Source organism: Paroedura picta, chromosome 17 (genome assembly GCF_049243985.1).
Source record: "Paroedura picta isolate Pp20150507F chromosome 17, Ppicta_v3.0, whole genome shotgun sequence".
Taxonomy (NCBI): domain Eukaryota; kingdom Metazoa; phylum Chordata; class Lepidosauria; order Squamata; family Gekkonidae; genus Paroedura; species Paroedura picta.
In genome coordinates, this window is record NC_135385.1 from 13,672,024 (window position 1) to 13,690,419 (window position 18,396).

Here is an 18,396-nt window from a genome sequence, read left to right on the forward strand (position 1 = left end):
GCCCTTTTCTGACTTTTAGTCTGTTTAAAGATCGCCCCAAAAGGCAGTAAGAGGGTTTTTTCTTCTCAATTAAACACAGATGAGGTCTTTGTGATGTCATGTCAGTAGTCATCCAGTGTCTCTGGCCCTTTTCTGACTCCTAGACTGTTTAAGGATCGCTTCAAAAGACAGTATGAGGTTTTTCTTCTCAATTAAACACAGATGAGGTCCTTGTGATGTCATGTCAGTAGGTATCCAGTGTTTCTGGCCCTTTTCTGTCTTTTAGTCTGTTTGAAGATCGCCCCAAAAGACAGTAAGAGGTTTTTCTTTCTCAATTAAACACAGATGAGGTCTATGTGATGTCATGTCAGTAGTCATCCAGTGTCTCTGGCCCTTTTCTGACTCCTAGACTGTTTAAGGATCGCTTCAAAAGACAGTATGAGGTTTTTCTTCTCAATTAAACACAGATGAGGTCCTTGTGATGTCATGTCAGTAGGTATCCAGTGTCTCTGGCCCTTTTCTGACTTTTAGTCTATTTAAACATCACCCCAAAAGGCAGTAAGAGGTTTTTTTCTTCTCAATTAAACACAGATGAGGTCTTTGTGATGTCATGTCAGTAGTCATCCAGTGTCTCTGGCCCTTTTCTGATTCCTAGACAGTTTAAGGATCGCTTCAAAAGACAGTATGAGGTTTTTCTTCTCAATTAAACACAGATGAGGTCCTTGTGATGTCATGTCAGTAGGTATCCAGTGTTTCTGGCCCTTTTCTGACTTTTAGTCTGTTTAAAGATCGCCCCAAAAGACAGTAAGAGGTTTTTCTTTCTCAATTAAACACAGATGAGGTCTTTGTGATGTCATGTCAGTAGTCATCCAGTGTCTCTGGCCCTTTTCTGACTCCTAGACTGTTTAAGGATCGCTTCAAAAGACAGTATGAGCTTTTTCTTCTCAATTAAACACAGATGAGGTCTTTGTGATGTCATGTCAGTAGTCATCCAGTGTCTCTGGCCCTTTTCTGATTCCTAGACAGTTTAAGGATCGCTTCAAAAGAGAGTATGAGGTTTTTCTTCTCAATTAAACACAGATGAGGTCCTTGTGATGTCATGTCAGTAGGTATCCAGTGTCTCTGGCCCTTTTCTGACTTTTAGTCTGTTTAAAGATCGCCTCAAAAGGCAGTAAGAGGTTTTTTTCTTCTCAATTAAACACAGATGAGGTCCTTGTGATGTCATGTCAGTAGGTATCCAGTGTCTCTGGCCCTTTTCTGACTTTTAGTCTATTTAAAGATCGCCCCAAAAGGCATTAAGAGGTTTTTTTCTTCTCAATTAAACACAGATGAGGTCTTTGTGATTTCATGTCAGTAGGTATCCAGTGTCTCTGGCCCTTTTCTGACTTTTAGTCTGTTTAAAGATCGCCCCAAAAGGCAGTAAGAGGGTTTTTTCTTCTCAATTAAACACAGATGAGGTCTTTGTGATGTCATGTCAGTAGTCATCCAGTGTCTCTGGCCCTTTTCTGACTCCTAGACTGTTTAAGGATCGCTTCAAAAGAGAGTAAGAGGTTTTTTTCTCAATTAAACACAGATGAGGTCTTTGTGATGTCATGTCAGTAGTCATCCAGTGTCTCTGGCCCTTTTCTGACTCCTAGACTGTTTAAGGATCGCTTCAAAAGACAGTATGAGGTTTTTCTTCTCAATTAAACACAGATGAGGTCCTTGTGATGTCATGTCAGTAGGTATCCAGTGTTTCTGGCCCTTTTCTGTCTTTTAGTCTGTTTAAAGATCGCCCCAAAAGACTGTAAAAGGTTTTTTTTTCTCAATTAAACACAGATGAGGTCTTTGTGACGTCATGTCAGTAGGCATCCAGTGTCTCTGGCCCTTTTCTGACTCCTAGACTGTTTAAGGATCGCTTCAAAAGACAGTATGAGGTTTTTCTTCTCAATTAAACACAGATGAGGTCCTTGTGATGTCATGTCAGTAGGTATCCAGTGTCTCTGGCCCTTTTCTGACTTTTAGTCTATTTAAACATCACCCCAAAAGGCAGTAAGAGGTTTTTTTCTTCTCAATTAAACACAGATGAGGTCTTTGTGATGTCATGTCAGTAGTCATCCAGTGTCTCTGGCCCTTTTCTGATTCCTAGACAGTTTAAGGATCGCTTCAAAAGACAGTATGAGGTTTTTCTTCTCAATTAAACACAGATGAGGTCCTTGTGATGTCATGTCAGTAGGTATCCAGTGTTTCTGGCCCTTTTCTGTCTTTTAGTCTGTTTAAAGATCGCCCCAAAAGACAGTAAGAGGTTTTTCTTTCTCAATTAAACACAGATGAGGTCTATGTGATGTCATGTCAGTAGTCATCCAGTGTCTCTGGCCCTTTTCTGACTCCTAGACTGTTTAAGGATCGCTTCAAAAGACAGTATGAGGTTTTTCTTCTCAATTAAACACAGATGAGGTCCTTGTGATGTCATGTCAGTAGGTATCCAGTGTCTCTGGCCCTTTTCTGACTTTTAGTCTATTTAAACATCACCCCAAAAGGCAGTAAGAGGTTTTTTTCTTCTCAATTAAACACAGATGAGGTCTTTGTGATGTCATGTCAGTAGTCATCCAGTGTCTCTGGCCCTTTTCTGATTCCTAGACAGTTTAAGGATCGCTTCAAAAGACAGTATGAGGTTTTTCTTCTCAATTAAACACAGATGAGGTCCTTGTGATGTCATGTCAGTAGGTATCCAGTGTTTCTGGCCCTTTTCTGACTTTTAGTCTGTTTAAAGATCGCCCCAAAAGACAGTAAGAGGTTTTTCTTTCTCAATTAAACACAGATGAGGTCTTTGTGATGTCATGTCAGTAGTCATCCAGTGTCTCTGGCCCTTTTCTGACTCCTAGACTGTTTAAGGATCGCTTCAAAAGACAGTATGAGCTTTTTCTTCTCAATTAAACACAGATGAGGTCCTTGTGATGTCATGTCAGTAGGTATCCAGTGTCTCTGGCCCTTTTATGACTTTTAGTCTGTTTAAAGATCGCCCCAAAAGGCAGTAAGAGGTTTTTTTCTTCTCAATTAAACACAGGTGAGGTCTTTGTGATGTCATGTCAGTAGGCATCCAGTGTCTCTGGCCCTTTTCTGACTCCTAGACTGTTTAAGGATCGCCTCACAAGACAGTAAGAGGTTTTTTTCTTCTCAATTAAACACAGATGAGGTCTTTGTGATGTCATATCAGTAGGCGTCCAGTGTCTCTGGCCCTTTTCTGACTCCTAGACTGTTTAAGGATCGCTTGAAAAGAGAGTAAGAGGTTTTTTTCTCAATTAAACACAGATGAGGTCTTTGTGATGTCATGTCAGTAGGCATCCACTGTCTCTGGCCCTTTTCTGACTCCTAGACTGTTTAAGGATCGCTTCAAAAGACAGTAAGAGGTTTTTTTCTCAATTAAACACAGATGAGGTCTTTGTGATGTCATGTCAGTAGGCATCCAGCGTCTCTGGCCCTTTTCTGACTCCTAGACTGTTTAAGGATCGCTTCAAAAGATAGTAAGAAGTTTTTTTCTCTATTAAACACAGGTGAGGTCTTTGTGATGTCATGTCAGTAGGCATCCAGTGTCTCTGGCCCTATTATGAGTTTTAGACTGTTTAAAGAATGCCTCAAAAGCCAGTAAGAGGTTTTTTTCTTCTCAATTAAACACAGATGAGGTCTTTGTGATGTCATGTCAGTAGGCATCCAGTGTCTCTGGCCCTTTTCTGACTCCTAGACTGTTTAAGGATCGCTTCAAAACACAGTCAGTGGTTTTCTTCTTGTCTACTAAACACAGGTGAGGTCTTTGTGATGTCATGTCAGTAGGCATCCAGTATCTCTGGCCCTTTTCTGACTCCTAGACAGTTTAAGGATCGCTTCAAAAGACAGTATGAGGTTTTTCTTCTCAATTAAACACAGATGAGGTCCTTGTGATGTCATGTCAGTAGGTATCCAGTGTCTCTGGCCCTTTTCTGACTTTTAGTCTGTTTAAAGATCGCCCCAAAAGGCAGTAAGAGGTTTTTTTCTTCTCAATTAAACACAGATGAGGTCTTTGTGATGTCATATCAATAGGCATCCAGTGTCTCTAGCCCTTTTCTGACTCCTAGACTGTTTAAGGATCGCTTCAAAAGAGAGTAAGAGGTTTTTTTCTCAATTAAACACAGATGAGGTCTTTGTGATGTCATGTCAGTAGGCATCCACTGTCTCTGGCCCTTTTCTGACTCCTAGACTGTTTAAGGATCGCTTCAAAAGACAGTAAGAGGTTTTTTTTCTCAATTAAACACAGATGAGGTCTTTGTGATGTCATGTCAGTAGGCATCCAGCGTCTCTGGCCCTTTTCTGACTCCTAGACTGTTTAAGGATCGCCTCAAAAGACAGTAAGAGGTTTTTTTCTTCTCAATTAAACACAGATGAGGTCTTTGTGACGTCATATCAGTAGTCATCCAGTGTCTCTGGCCCTTTTCTGACTCCTAGACTGTTTAAGGATCGCTTCAAAAGAGAGTATGAGGTTTTTCTTCTCAATTAAACACAGATGAGGTCCTTGTGATGTCATGTCAGTAGGTATCCAGTGTCTCTGGCCCTTTTCTGACTTTTAGTCTGTTTAAAGATCGCCCCAAAAGGCAGTAAGAGGTTTTTTTCTTCTCAATTAAACACAGATGAGGTCCTTGTGATGTCATGTCAGTAGGTATCCAGTGTCTCTGGCCCTTTTCTGACTTTTAGTCTATTTAAAGATCGCCCCAAAAGGCATTAAGAGGTTTTTTTCTTCTCAATTAAACACAGATGAGGTCTTTGTGATTTCATGTCAGTAGGTATCCAGTGTCTCTGGCCCTTTTCTGACTTTTAGTCTGTTTAAAGATCGCCCCAAAAGGCAGTAAGAGGGTTTTTTCTTCTCAATTAAACACAGATGAGGTCTTTGTGATGTCATGTCAGTAGTCATCCAGTGTCTCTGGCCCTTTTCTGACTCCTCGACTGTTTAAGGATCGCTTCAAAAGACAGTATGAGGTTTTTCTTCTCAATTAAACACAGATGAGGTCCTTGTGATGTCATGTCAGTAGGTATCCAGTGTTTCTGGCCCTTTTCTGTCTTTTAGTCTGTTTAAAGATCGCCCCAAAAGGCAGTAAGAGGTTTTTTTCTTCTCAATTAAACACAGGTGAGGTCTTTGTGATGTCATGTCAGTAGGCATCCAGTGTCTCTGGCCCTTTTCTGACTCCTAGACTGTTTAAGGATCGCCTCACAAGACAGTAAGAGGTTTTTTTCTTCTCAATTAAACACAGATGAGGTCTTTGTGATGTCATATCAGTAGGCGTCCAGTGTCTCTGGCCCTTTTCTGACTCCTAGACTGTTTAAGGATCGCTTGAAAAGAGAGTAAGAGGTTTTTTTCTCAATTAAACACAGATGAGGTCTTTGTGATGTCATGTCAGTAGGCATCCACTGTCTCTGGCCCTTTTCTGACTCCTTGTCGTGGTTCGGTCCTTGGTGGCTTGGGAACCGGACCGAACCCCGCCATCAGAGGCGCCCGCGATCACGGAGGTAGGGCATGGTGATCATAGGCAAGCCGGCAGCTGGACGCCCCACCCGATCTTTGAGGTGGCAATGGCCGCTAAAGAACCTCAATGTCCCCCTCCACCTTTTGACAAGGGCCCGGAGATGGCCCTTTGTTCCAGGAAAATGGGCCATCAGGAACCCCGGAAAACCTCGCATATGTGCATGAGTCATGATTGTATCAGCATGTTCCCTCCGCAAGTACTGGGTGGGGCAATACAGCCTAAGGAGGTGGGTTTTGTATAAAAGGGAGCTTCCACCTGGAGTTCAGTGGAAGCTCTTACTCCATACCAGCGGACTCCACGTTGCTGAAATAAAGCTTGTTCCTGTTGTATCGTTCACCAGGCCTGGCGTGACGTTTTCTTCAAAGGGGCACCCTGTTTTTTCAGTTAGCAAGCGGGTCCCCGACATCGTAAGAGCTTCCCACCGAACTCCAGGGGCGGCATCGCATCCGAGCGCTTATCGGGACGGATCCAGAGATGGCGTTTTCAAGCAACGGGGCGGTCTCGACCCCCACGAACCCCGGGAACATGAGTTTAATGTCCCCGGGAGATTTCCTCCGAAAATCGGGGGGCCAGGAGCAGCTGTCCGGGACCCCGAGACCCTCGGCAGCGGCGGCCAAGGGAAGGCGCCGGGCCATGGGGTTCCCAAGCACGGCGGGGAGCGCGCCGAGGTCTGGGGGGTTGGCCCCAACCTGGGACACCCAGCTGAGGCAGGCGCTTCGCCCGGTAGGACCTGAGGAATCCCTAGAGGACCTGCGGCGGGCCATGGCGGACTTGGCCAGGCGCTTGCAGGCAGCTGAAGCCCGTGAGCAAGCTCGGGCCGGGCCCGGAGGGACTGGTAATACAACGGCGGAGGGGATCGCGTCGAGTGAGGACCTCTCCAGCGACGAGGACGAGCCCGGCACTGGTGAGCGGGCCCCGGACCCCGACCCGGAGCAGTTTTCAGTCCCGAGTAGGCGAGACGGCCAGCGGAGAGGCGAGACAGCAGAGGATCTCGGGGGAGCGGGTGAGCCGACGGGGCGGCGAGAGCCGGACCAACGCAGGAGCGACGTGCAAGGCAGGGAGCGGCACGGCGTCGTTGGGCAAGTTGGTAGCCGGTGGAGCGGAGCAGGACGAGACGGCGGACGCCGAGAATCCCGGATCCGGAGGGGGTCGGACTACTCTCCAAAACGTTCCCCCCCAGAGCTTAAGGCGCGTTTCGACGGGACGCTGGACGACCTCCCGCAGTTCCTCCTCCACGCGCTGACGCATGCCCGGAGGTATGGAGACCGGTATGAGGACTCCGAGGACTTGGTCTGGGGGGTGGCCTCGTGTCTCCAGGGCAAGGCGGGTCAGTGGTACCTAGGGTTGGCCGAGCGCGGCGACCCGGCAACTCGGGACCTGCAGGACTTCGTGGTCGCGCTCCGCCGACGATTCCAGGACCCCCAGGCTGAGGACAAGGCAAAGAGTCGGATCAAGGGACTTCGACAGGGTACTAGGGGGGTTATGGACTATATAGACATTTTCCGGAGGGAAGCAGGCAAGGTGTTCTCCTGGAACGAGGAGACCCAAATCGAGTACTTCCGGGAGGGCCTTAACCCGAAGCTCAGGGAATGGGCCGTGATCAAGGGGACGGAAGAAGATCTGTCTACACTGGAGGGGTGGTGTTTTGTGGTCGCCAAGCTGGAAGCCAGCCTGGGTTGGGCCGCCGCACCCCCCCGGGAGGCCAAAGGCGGGTCAGCCGAGGCGCCGAGACCGGGCCCCGACAACTCTCGCCCCAAACGACCCCCGAACCCCGAGCGGGAAAGGAGACGCCGGGAAGGTCTGTGCCTGAAATGCGGGGGGTCAGGACATTTCGCAGCAGCGTGCCAACGGCAAGTGGGGGAGGACCGCGGGCTCTCCCAGGGGGGAGGTGCGACACGCCCCCAGCAGGCACGCCGGGCGGAGGACCTCCGCAACGAACCGGGAAGCGCCCAGGCGACGGGAAACGGCCAGGACCTGCTGTAGACGGCGCCGGGCAGCAGGTCCCGCGGTGCGAGGGAAAACCCCTACAGCATGAGGCGCGACCTCCGAACGTGGTAATTTTAGAGCTCCGGAACCCGGAGAACGGACTAAGTTGGGTGGGGGAGGCTCTTTTGGACTCTGGATGCGACCACAGCATGGTCCACCCCCAGATAGCCCGGGCTTTGGGGCTACCGAAGCGCATTCGGAAGGTTCCCCTGGTTTTCGTCCAGATGGACGGCAGCCCGATTCAGGGGGGACCTTTCGGGGAGGAGGTGGGTCCTATCGCCATCCACATAGGGGACCACCAAGACCTGCGGTGGCTGATCCAGGTCCCCGTAGCGGGATATCGGGCGGTGTTGGGCCTGGATTGGCTGAAGGAACACAACCCCGTGGTGGACTGGCGGGCGGGGACCCTGAAGTTCGACTTGACGGTGGGTGCACGGCATCGGGTCCCCCACGAGAATTCCAGCCACAAGAGGACGGCGGCGCGTCCCAGGGGAGCGGCGGCGGCGCAGCAGGAGATACCAGAGCCCGAGGTCCCGCCAGAGTACCGAGACCTCGCAGCCGTTTTCAGCGAGCGGGAAGCGGACGAGCTACCCCCACACCGCCGCACGGACTGCGCTATCAACATCCCAGAGGGGGCGGTACTACCCAAAGGGCGCATCTACAAGATGAGTGAGGGTGAGCTCAAGGACCTCCGGGAGTTTTTGGGTAAAAATCTGGCCCGAGGTTTCATCCGGCCCGCTTCCAGTCCCATGGGAGCTCCAGTCTTGTTCGTCCGGAAAAAGGATGGGTCCCGACGGCTGTGCCAGGACTACCGGGGCCTCAACGCCATCGCAGCGGGGAACGCTTACCCCCTCCCGCTGATCCCGGATTTGCTGGCCCGGCTGGGCAAAGGGACTCTGTTCACTAAGCTGGACCTAAGGGAGGCGTACTACCGGGTACGCATCCGGGAGGGGGATGAGTGGAAAACAGCGTTTAACTGTCAATTGGGACAATTCGAATTTAAAGTGATGCCGTTCGGTTTAAGCGGGGCACCTGGGGTTTTCATGAGTCTAATTAATGAGGTGTTGCAGGACCTTCTGTTTCAGGGGGTGGTTGTTTATTTGGATGACGTCCTGATCTACAGCCAAGATCCCCAAGAGCACGTGACCCTGGTGAGGGAGGTGTTAAAGCGCCTGCTGGCAAACCACCTATACGTGAAGCTGGCTAAGTGCGAATTCCACCGTCCCTCCCTGGACTATTTGGGCTACCGCATCTCAGCCCAGGGCATAGCTATGGACCCCGAGAAGGTGCAGGCGGTGCTGGCCTGGGAAAGGCCCCGCACCCGGAAACAGCTACAAAGCTTCCTGGGGTTTGCTAACTTTTTTAGAGGCTTCATCCCCAGATACTCCTCCGTAGTGGCTCCCCTCACGGACTTGCTAGGTACCAAGGGGAGAGGTCCTCGCGCCACGCGGCCCAGCGCAGCGCTCGGCTGGAATGAGAAATCGGAGGCAGCGTTCCTGGCCCTCAAGCAAGCTTTCGCGTCTGAGCCCACGCTACTGCACGTCGACCCAACCCAGCCGATGGTGGTACAAGTCGACGCCAGCGACGCAGCAGCCGGGGCGGTTCTCCTGCAGCGAGACAAGGCGGGACAGCTGAGGCCGGCGGCCTACCTCTCACGAAAATTCGCCGAAACGGAGCGGAACTGGTCTACCTGGGAGAAGGAGGCGTTTGCGATTAAGTTCGCCCTCACCGAATGGCGGCATTGGCTGGAGGAAACAGAGGAGCCGTTCGAGGTCTGGACAGATCACAAGAATCTGGAGGCGCTCCGGCAACCGCGATCCCTGAACGCCAAGCAGATGAGGTGGGCGGAGTTCTTTTCGCGGTACAATTTCAAGCTTGGTCACATCCCCGGCAAAGAGAATTTCCTCGCGGACGCCCTCTCCCGTCTGCCGCATTATGGGGAGGGGTACGCTCCCTGCACCAGGTCCGTGTTTGGTGAGGAGCAGCTGGGACGGGGGGTCGTCACTAGGCGTCGGGCCAGGGAGGAATGGGAGCCCGACCCGGCGACCGCCCCGCTCCGAGACCGCCTAGTGGCAGCCTACGGGACAGACGAGGAGCTGGCTGAGCTCCGGGACTCTTTGATTTTGGACTCCGGTCTCTGGCGGAGGGGGGAGGCTGTCTACGTCCCGGAAGGGCTACGACGGGAAGCCCTCAGCCTCTGCCACGATGCTAAGACCGCCGGGCACTTCGGTTTCGTAAAATCCTGGAAGTTGGCCCGGCGGCGGTTTTGGTGGCCCAGTCTGCGGCGGGACACAAAAGCTTACGTCAGTGGTTGTCCTGTCTGCCTGACCTGCAAGCCGGGGGTTGGCAAGCCGAAAGGTCTGCTGCACCCGCTCGAGGTCCCGACCCGGCCGTGGTCAGTGATCTCCATGGACTTTATAACAGACTTGCCTCCCAGCAAGGGGAAAACGGTGATCTGGGTGGTGGTAGATCTATTTTCCAAACAGGCCCATTTCATTCCTTGCGCCAGTGTCCCCAGTGCTTCACAATTGGCTCGGATGTTCCTGGATCACGTGTTCCGACTGCACGGGCTGCCGGACAAGGTGATTTCCGATCGGGGCTCACAATTCGTGTCCCGGTTTTGGCAAGCTTTCCTGCGCCTGTTAGACATCGAGCAAGGGCTGAGCTCCGCTTACCACCCCCAGACGGACGGGCAGACCGAGCGGGTTAATCAAGTACTGGAGCAGTACTTGCGGTGTTTCGGTTCCTATCATCAAGACACCTGGGTGCCCCTGCTCCCCCTGGCCGAGTTCGCGTACAACAACGCAGACCACAGCAGCACGGAGATGTCGCCTTTTGCCGTCGTCTACGGGACAGACCTGAGACACTTCCCGGAGCTTGGAGAGGTCCCCGCCCGGGAATCGGCCGACCTTCGCGAGTGGGGGAAGCGTGCCGGGAGCTGCTGGAAGTCGCTGCAGGAGCAGCTCCACAAAGTCAAGGCAGCGCAGAAAGAGGACGCCGACCGGAAGAGACGACCAGCTGAAGAGATCCGACCGGGGGATCGAGTTTACCTTTCCACCCGGAACCTACGGTTGAATTTGCCCAGCAAGAAGCTAGGCCCTCGGTTTTTGGGGCCTTTCGAGGTCTTGGCCCCGATCAACGAAGTTTCGGTCAAGCTCAAGCTCCCCAAGAACCTCCGGCACATCCATCCCGTCTTTCACGTGAGCCTTCTAAAAAAAACTCCGGACGGTGACGTTTGGCACCCCGTGGTTTCCCCGCCAGCGCCCGAGGTCCTGCCGGGGGGGGAGCACCACGAGGTGGCGGATATCCTGGACTCTAGACTCCACAGGGGGAAGTTGCAGTACCTCGTGGAATGGAAGGACTTCGCTTTGGGGGACCGGGAATGGGTCTGGGCAGCGGACGTCCTTGCGCCCCGACTCACTGAACGTTTCCACAAGCGGTATCCTGGCCGTCCCGGGGGGTTGGAGAATGGACCTTTGGGGGGGCAGAATGTCGTGGTTCGGTCCTTGGTGGCTTGGGAACCGGACCGAACCCCGCCATCAGAGGCGCCCGCGATCACGGAGGTAGGGCATGGTGATCATAGGCAAGCCGGCAGCTGGACGCCCCACCCGATCGTTGAGGTGGCAATGGCCGCTAAAGAACCTCAATGTCCCCCTCCACCTTTTGACAAGGGCCCGGAGATGGCCCTTTGTTCCAGGAAAATGGGCCATCAGGAACCCCGGAAAACCTCGCATATGTGCATGAGTCATGATTGTATCAGCATGTTCCCTCCGCAAGTACTGGGTGGGGCAATACAGCCTAAGGAGGTGGGTTTTGTATAAAAGGGAGCTTCCACCTGGAGTTCAGTGGAAGCTCTTACTCCATACCAGCGGACTCCACGTTGCTGAAATAAAGCTTGTTCCTGTTGTATCGTTCACCAGGCCTGGCGTGACGTTTTCTTCAAAGGGGCACCCTGTTTTTTCAGTTAGCAAGCGGGTCCCCGACACTCCTAGACTGTTTAAGGATCGCTTCAAAAGACAGTAAGAGGTTTTTTTCTCAATTAAACACAGATGAGGTCTTTGTGATGTCATGTCAGTAGGCATCCAGTGTCTCTGGCCCTTTTCTGACTCCTAGACTGTTTAAGGATCGCTTCAAAAGACAGTAAGAGGTTTTTCTTCTCAATTAAACACAGATGAGGTCTTTGTGATGTCATGTCAGTAGTCATCCAGTGTCTCTGGCCCTTTTCTGACTCCTAGACTGTTTAAGGATCGCCTCAAAAGACAGTAAGAGGTTTTTTTCTTGTCAATTAAACAAAGATGAGGTCTTTGTGATGTCATATCAGTAGGCATCAAGTGTCTCTGGCCCTTTTCTGACTCTTAGACTGTTTAAGGATGGCTTCAAAAGAGAGTAAGAGGTTTTTTTCTCAATTAAACACAGATGAGGTCTTTGTGATGTCATGTCAGTAGGCATCCACTGTCTCTGGCCCTCTTCTGACTCCTAGACTGTTTAAGGATCGCTTCAAAAGACAGTAAGAGGTTTTTTTTCTCAATTAAACACAGATGAGGTCTTTGTGATGTCATGTCAGTAGGCATCCAGCGTCTCTGGCCCTTTTCTGACTCCTAGACTGTTTAAGGATCGCTTCAAAAGACAGTAAGAGGTTTTTCTTCTCAATTAAACACAGATGAGGTCTTTGTGATGTCATGTCAGTAGTCATCCAGTGTCTCTGGCCCTTTTCTGACTCCTAGACTGTTTAAGGATCGCTTGAAAAGACAGTATGAGGTTTTTCTTCTCAATTAAACACAGATGAGGTCCTTGTGATGTCATGTCAGTAGGTATCCAGTGTTTCTGGCCCTTTTCTGTCTTTTAGTCTGTTTAAAGATCGCCCCAAAAGACAGTAAGAGGTTTTTCTTTCTCAATTAAACACAGATGAGGTCTATGTGATGTCATGTCAGTAGTCATCCAGTGTCTCTGGCCCTTTTCTGACTCCTAGACTGTTTAAGGATCGCTTCAAAAGACAGTATGAGGTTTTTCTTCTCAATTAAACACAGATGAGGTCCTTGTGATGTCATGTCAGTAGGTATCCAGTGTCTCTGGCCCTTTTCTGACTTTTAGTCTATTTAAACATCACCCCAAAAGGCAGTAAGAGGTTTTTTTCTTCTCAATTAAACACAGATGAGGTCTTTGTGATGTCATGTCAGTAGTCATCCAGTGTCTCTGGCCCTTTTCTGATTCCTAGACAGTTTAAGGATCGCTTCAAAAGACAGTATGAGGTTTTTCTTCTCAATTAAACACAGATGAGGTCCTTGTGATGTCATGTCAGTAGGTATCCAGTGTTTCTGGCCCTTTTCTGACTTTTAGTCTGTTTAAAGATCGCCCCAAAAGACAGTAAGAGGTTTTTCTTTCTCAATTAAACACAGATGAGGTCTTTGTGATGTCATGTCAGTAGTCATCCAGTGTCTCTGTCCCTTTTCTGACTCCTAGACTATTTAAGGATCGCTTCAAAAGACAGTATGAGCTTTTTCTTCTCAATTAAACACAGATGAGGTCCTTGTGATGTCATGTCAGTAGGTATCCAGTGTCTCTGGCCCTTTTATGACTTTTAGTCTGTTTAAAGATCGCCCCAAAAGGCAGTAAGAGGTTTTTTTCTTCTCAATTAAACACAGGTGAGGTCTTTGTGATGTCATGTCAGTAGGCATCCAGTGTCTCTGGCCCTTTTCTGACTCCTAGACTGTTTAAGGATCGCCTCACAAGACAGTAAGAGGTTTTTTTCTTCTCAATTAAACACAGATGAGGTCTTTGTGATGTCATATCAGTAGGCGTCCAGTGTCTCTGGCCCTTTTCTGACTCCTAGACTGTTTAAGGATCGCTTGAAAAGAGAGTAAGAGGTTTTTTTCTCAATTAAACACAGATGAGGTCTTTGTGATGTCATGTCAGTAGGCATCCACTGTCTCTGGCCCTTTTCTGACTCCTAGACTGTTTAAGGATCGCTTCAAAAGACAGTAAGAGGTTTTTTTCTCAATTAAACACAGATGAGGTCTTTGTGATGTCATGTCAGTAGGCATCCAGCGTCTCTGGCCCTTTTCTGACTCCTAGACTGTTTAAGGATCGCTTCAAAAGATAGTAAGAAGTTTTTTTCTCTATTAAACACAGGTGAGGTCTTTGTGATGTCATGTCAGTAGGCATCCAGTGTCTCTGGCCCTATTATGAGTTTTAGACTGTTTAAAGAATGCCTCAAAAGCCAGTAAGAGGTTTTTTTCTTCTCAATTAAACACAGATGAGGTCTTTGTGATGTCATGTCAGTAGGCATCCAGTGTCTCTGGCCCTTTTCTGACTCCTAGACTGTTTAAGGATCGCTTCAAAAGACAGTAAGTGTTTTTCTTCTTGTCTACTAAACACAGGTGAGGTCTTTGTGATGTCATGTCAGTAGGCATCCAGTGTCTCTGGCCCTTTTCTGACTCCTAGACTGTTTAAGGATCGCTTCAAAAGACAGTATGAGGTTTTTCTTCTCAATTAAACACAGATGAGGTCCTTGTGATGTCATGTCAGTAGGTATCCAGTGTCTCTGGCCCTTTTCTGACTTTTAGTCTGTTTAAAGATCGCCCCAAAAGGCAGTAAGAGGTTTTCTTCTTATTAATTAAACACAGATGAGGTCTTTGTGATGTCATATCAGTAGGCATCCAGTGTCTCTAGCCCTTTTCCAGACTGTTTAAGGATCGCTTCAAAAGAGAGTAAGAGGTTTTTTTCTCAATTAAACACAGATGAGGTCTTTGTGATGTCATGTCAGTAGGCATCCACTGTCTCTGGCCCTTTTCTGACTCCTAGACTGTTTAAGGATCGCTTCAAAAGACAGTAAGAGGTTTTTTTTCTCAATTAAACACAGATGAGGTCTTTGTGATGTCATGTCAGTAGGCATCCAGCGTCTCTGGCCCTTTTCTGACTCCTAGACTGTTTAAGGATCGCCTCAAAAGACAGTAAGAGGTTTTTTTCTTCTCAATTAAACACAGATGAGGTCTTTGTGACGTCATATCAGTAGGCATCCAGTGTCTCTGGCCCTTTTCTGACTCCTAGACTGTTTAAGGATCGCTTCAAAACAGAGTATGAGGTTTTTCTTCTCAATTAAACACAGATGAGGTCCTTGTGATGTCATGTCAGTAGGTATCCAGTGTCTCTGGCCCTTTTCTGACTTTTAGTCTGTTTAAAGATCGCCCCAAAAGGCAGTAAGAGGTTTTTTTCTTCTCAATTAAACACAGATGAGGTCCTTGTGATGTCATGTCAGTAGGTATCCAGTGTCTCTGGCCCTTTTCTGACTTTTAGTCTATTTAAAGATCGCCCCAAAAGGCATTAAGAGGTTTTTTTCTTCTCAATTAAACACAGATGAGGTCTTTGTGATGTCATGTCAGTAGTCATCCAGTGTCTCTGGCCCTTTTCTGACTCCTAGACTGTTTAAGGATCGCTTCAAAAGACAGTATGAGGTTTTTCTTCTCAATTAAACACAGATGAGGTCCTTGTGATGTCATGTCAGTAGGTATCCAGTGTTTCTGGCCCTTTTCTGTCTTTTAGTCTGTTTAAAGATCGCCCCAAAAGACTGTAAGAGGTTTTTTTTTCTCAATTAAACACAGATGAGGTCTTTGTGACGTCATGTCAGTAGGCATCCAGCGTCTCTGGCCCTTTTCTGACTCCTAGACTGTTTAAGGATCGCTTCAAAAGACAGTAAGAGGTTTTTCTTCTCAATTAAACACAGATGAGGTCTTTGTGATGTCATGTCAGTAGTCATCCAGTGTCTCTGGCCCTTTTCTGACTCCTAGACTGTTTAAGGATGGCTTCAAAAGACAGTATGAGGTTTTTCTTCTCAATTAAACACAGATGAGGTCCTTGTGATGTCATGTCAGTAGGTATCCAGTGTTTCTGGCCCTTTTCTGTCTTTTAGTCTGTTTAAAGATAGCCCCAAAAGACAGTAAGAGGTTTTTTTTTCTCAATTAAACACAGATGAGGTCTTTGTGATGTCATGTCAGTAGGCATCCAGTGTCTCTGGCCCTTTTCTGACTCCTAGACTGTTTAAGGATCGCTTCAAAAGACAGTAAGAGGTTTTTCTTCTCAATTAAACACAGATGAGGTCTTTGTGATGTCATGTCAGTAGTCATCCAGTGTCTCTGGCCCTTTTCTGACTCCTAGACTGTTTAAGGATCGCCTCAAAAGACAGTAAGAGGTTTTTTTCTTCTCAATTAAACACAGATGAGGTCTTTGTGATGTCATATCAGTAGGCATCAAGTGTCTCTGGCCCTTTTCTGACTCTTAGACTGTTTAAGGATGGCTTCAAAAGAGAGTAAGAGGTTTTTTTCTCAATTAAACACAGATGAGGTCTTTGTGATGTCATGTCAGTAGGCATCCACTGTCTCTGGCCCTCTTCTGACTCCTAGACTGTTTAAGGATCGCTTCAAAAGACAGTATGAGGTTTTTCTTCTCAATTAAACACAGATGAGGTCCTTGTGATGTCATGTCAGTAGGTATCCAGTGTTTCTGGCCCTTTTCTGTCTTTTAGTCTGTTTAAAGATCGCCCCAAAAGACAGTAAGAGGTTTTTTTTTCTCAATTAAACACAGATGAGGTCTTTGTGATGTCATGTCATTAGCATCCAGTGTCTCTGGCCCTTTTCTGACTCCTAGACTGTTTAAGGATCGCTTCAAAAGACAGTATGAGGTTTTTCTTCTCAATTAAACACAGGTGAGGTCCTTGTGATGTCATGTCAGTAGGAATCCAGTGTCTCTGGCCCTTTTCTGACTTTTAGTCTATTTAAACATCACCCCAAAAGGCAGTAAGAGGTTTTTTTCTTCTCAATTAAACACAGATGAGGTCTTTGTGATGTCATGTCAGTAGTCATCCAGTGTCTCTGGCCCTTTTCTGATTCCTAGACAGTTTAAGGATCGCTTCAAAAGACAGTATGAGGTTTTTCTTCTCAATTAAACACAGATGAGGTCCTTGTGATGTCATGTCAGTAGGTATCCAGTGTTTCTGGCCCTTTTCTGACTTTTAGTCTGTTTAAAGATCGCCCCAAAAGACAGTAAGAGGTTTTTTTTTCTCAATTAAACACAGATGAGGTCTTTGTGATGTCATGTCAGTAGGCATCCAGTGTCTCTGGCCCTTTTCTGACTCCTAGACTGTTTAAGGATCGCTTCAAAAGACAGTAAGAGGTTTTTCTTCTCAATTAAACACAGATGAGGTCTTTGTGATGTCATGTCAGTAGTCATCCAGTGTCTCTGGCCCTTTTCTGACTCCTAGACTGTTTAAGGATCGCTTCAAAAGACAGTATGAGGTTTTTCTTCTCAATTAAACACAGATGAGGTCCTTGTGATGTTATGTCAGTAGGTATCCAGTGTCTCTGGCCCTTTTCTGACTTTTAGTCTGTTTAAAGATCGCCCCAAAAGGCAGTAAGAGGTTTTTTTCTTCTCAATTAAACACAGGTGAGGTCTTTGTGATGTCATGTCAGTAGGCATCCAGTGTCTCTGGCCCTTTTCTGACTCCTAGACTGTTTAAGGATCGCTTCAAAAGAGAGTAAGAGGTTTTTTTCTCAATTAAACACAGATGAGGTCTTTGTGATGTCATGTCAGTAGGCATCCACTGTCTCTGGCCCTTTTCTGACTCCTAGACTGTTTAAGGATCGCTTCAAAAGACAGTAAGAGGTTTTTTTCTCAATTAAACACAGATGAGGTCTTTGTGATGTCATGTCAGTAGGCATCCAGCGTCTCTGGCCCTTTTCTGACTCCTAGAGTGTTTAAGGATCGCTTCAAAAGACAGTAAGAGGTTTTTCTTCTCAATTAACACAGATGAGGTCTTTGTGATGTCATGTCAGTAGTCATCTAGTGTCTCTGGCCCTTTTCTGACTCCTAGACTGTTTAAGGATCGCTTCAAAAGACAGTATGAGGTTTTTCTTCTCAATTAAACACAGATGAGGTCCTTGTGATGTCATGTCAGTAGGTATCCAGTGTCTCTGGCCCTTTTCTGACTTTTAGTCTGTTTAAAGTTCGCCCCAAAAGACAGTAAGAGGTTTTTTTTCTCAATTAAACACAGATGAGGTCTTTCTGATGTCATGTCAGTAGGCATCCAGTGTCTCTGGCCCTTTTCTGACTCCTAGACTGTTTAAGGATCGCTTCAAAAGACAGTAAGAGGTTTTTCTTCTCAATTAAACACAGATGAGGTCTTTGTGATGTCATGTCAGTAGTCATCCAGTGTCTCTGGCCCTTTTCTGACTCCTAGACTGTTTAAGGATCGCCTCAAAAGACAGTAAGAGGTTTTTTTCTTCTCAATTAAACACAGATGAGGTCTTTGTGATGTCATATCAGTAGGCATCAAGTGTCTCTGGCCCTTTTCTGACTTTTAGTCTGTTTAAAGATCGCCCCAAAAGGCAGTAAGAGTTTTTTTCTTCTCAATTAAACACAGATGAGGTCTTTGTGATGTCATGTCAGTAGGTATCCAGTGTCTCTGGCCCTTTTCTGACTTTTAGTCTGTTTAAAGATCGCCCCAAAAGGCAGTAAGAGGTTTTTTTCTTCTCAATTAAACACAGGTGAGGTCTTTGTGATGTCATGTCAGTAGGTATCCAGTGTCTCTGGCCCTTTTCTGACTTTTAGTCTGTTTAAAGATCGCCCCAAAAGGCAGTAAGAGGTTTTTTTCTTCTCAATTAAACACAGGTGAGGTCTTTGTGATGTCATGTCAGTAGGCATCCAGTGTCTCTGTCCCTTTTCTGACTCCTAGACTGTTTAAGGATCGCTTCAAAAGAGAGTAAGAGGTTTTTTTCTCAATTAAACACAGATGAGGTCTTTGTGATGTCATGTCAGTAGGCATCCAGTGTCTCTGGCCCTTTTCTGACTCCTAGACTGTTTAAGGATCGCTTCAAAAGACAGTAAGAGGTTTTTCTTCTCAATTAAACAC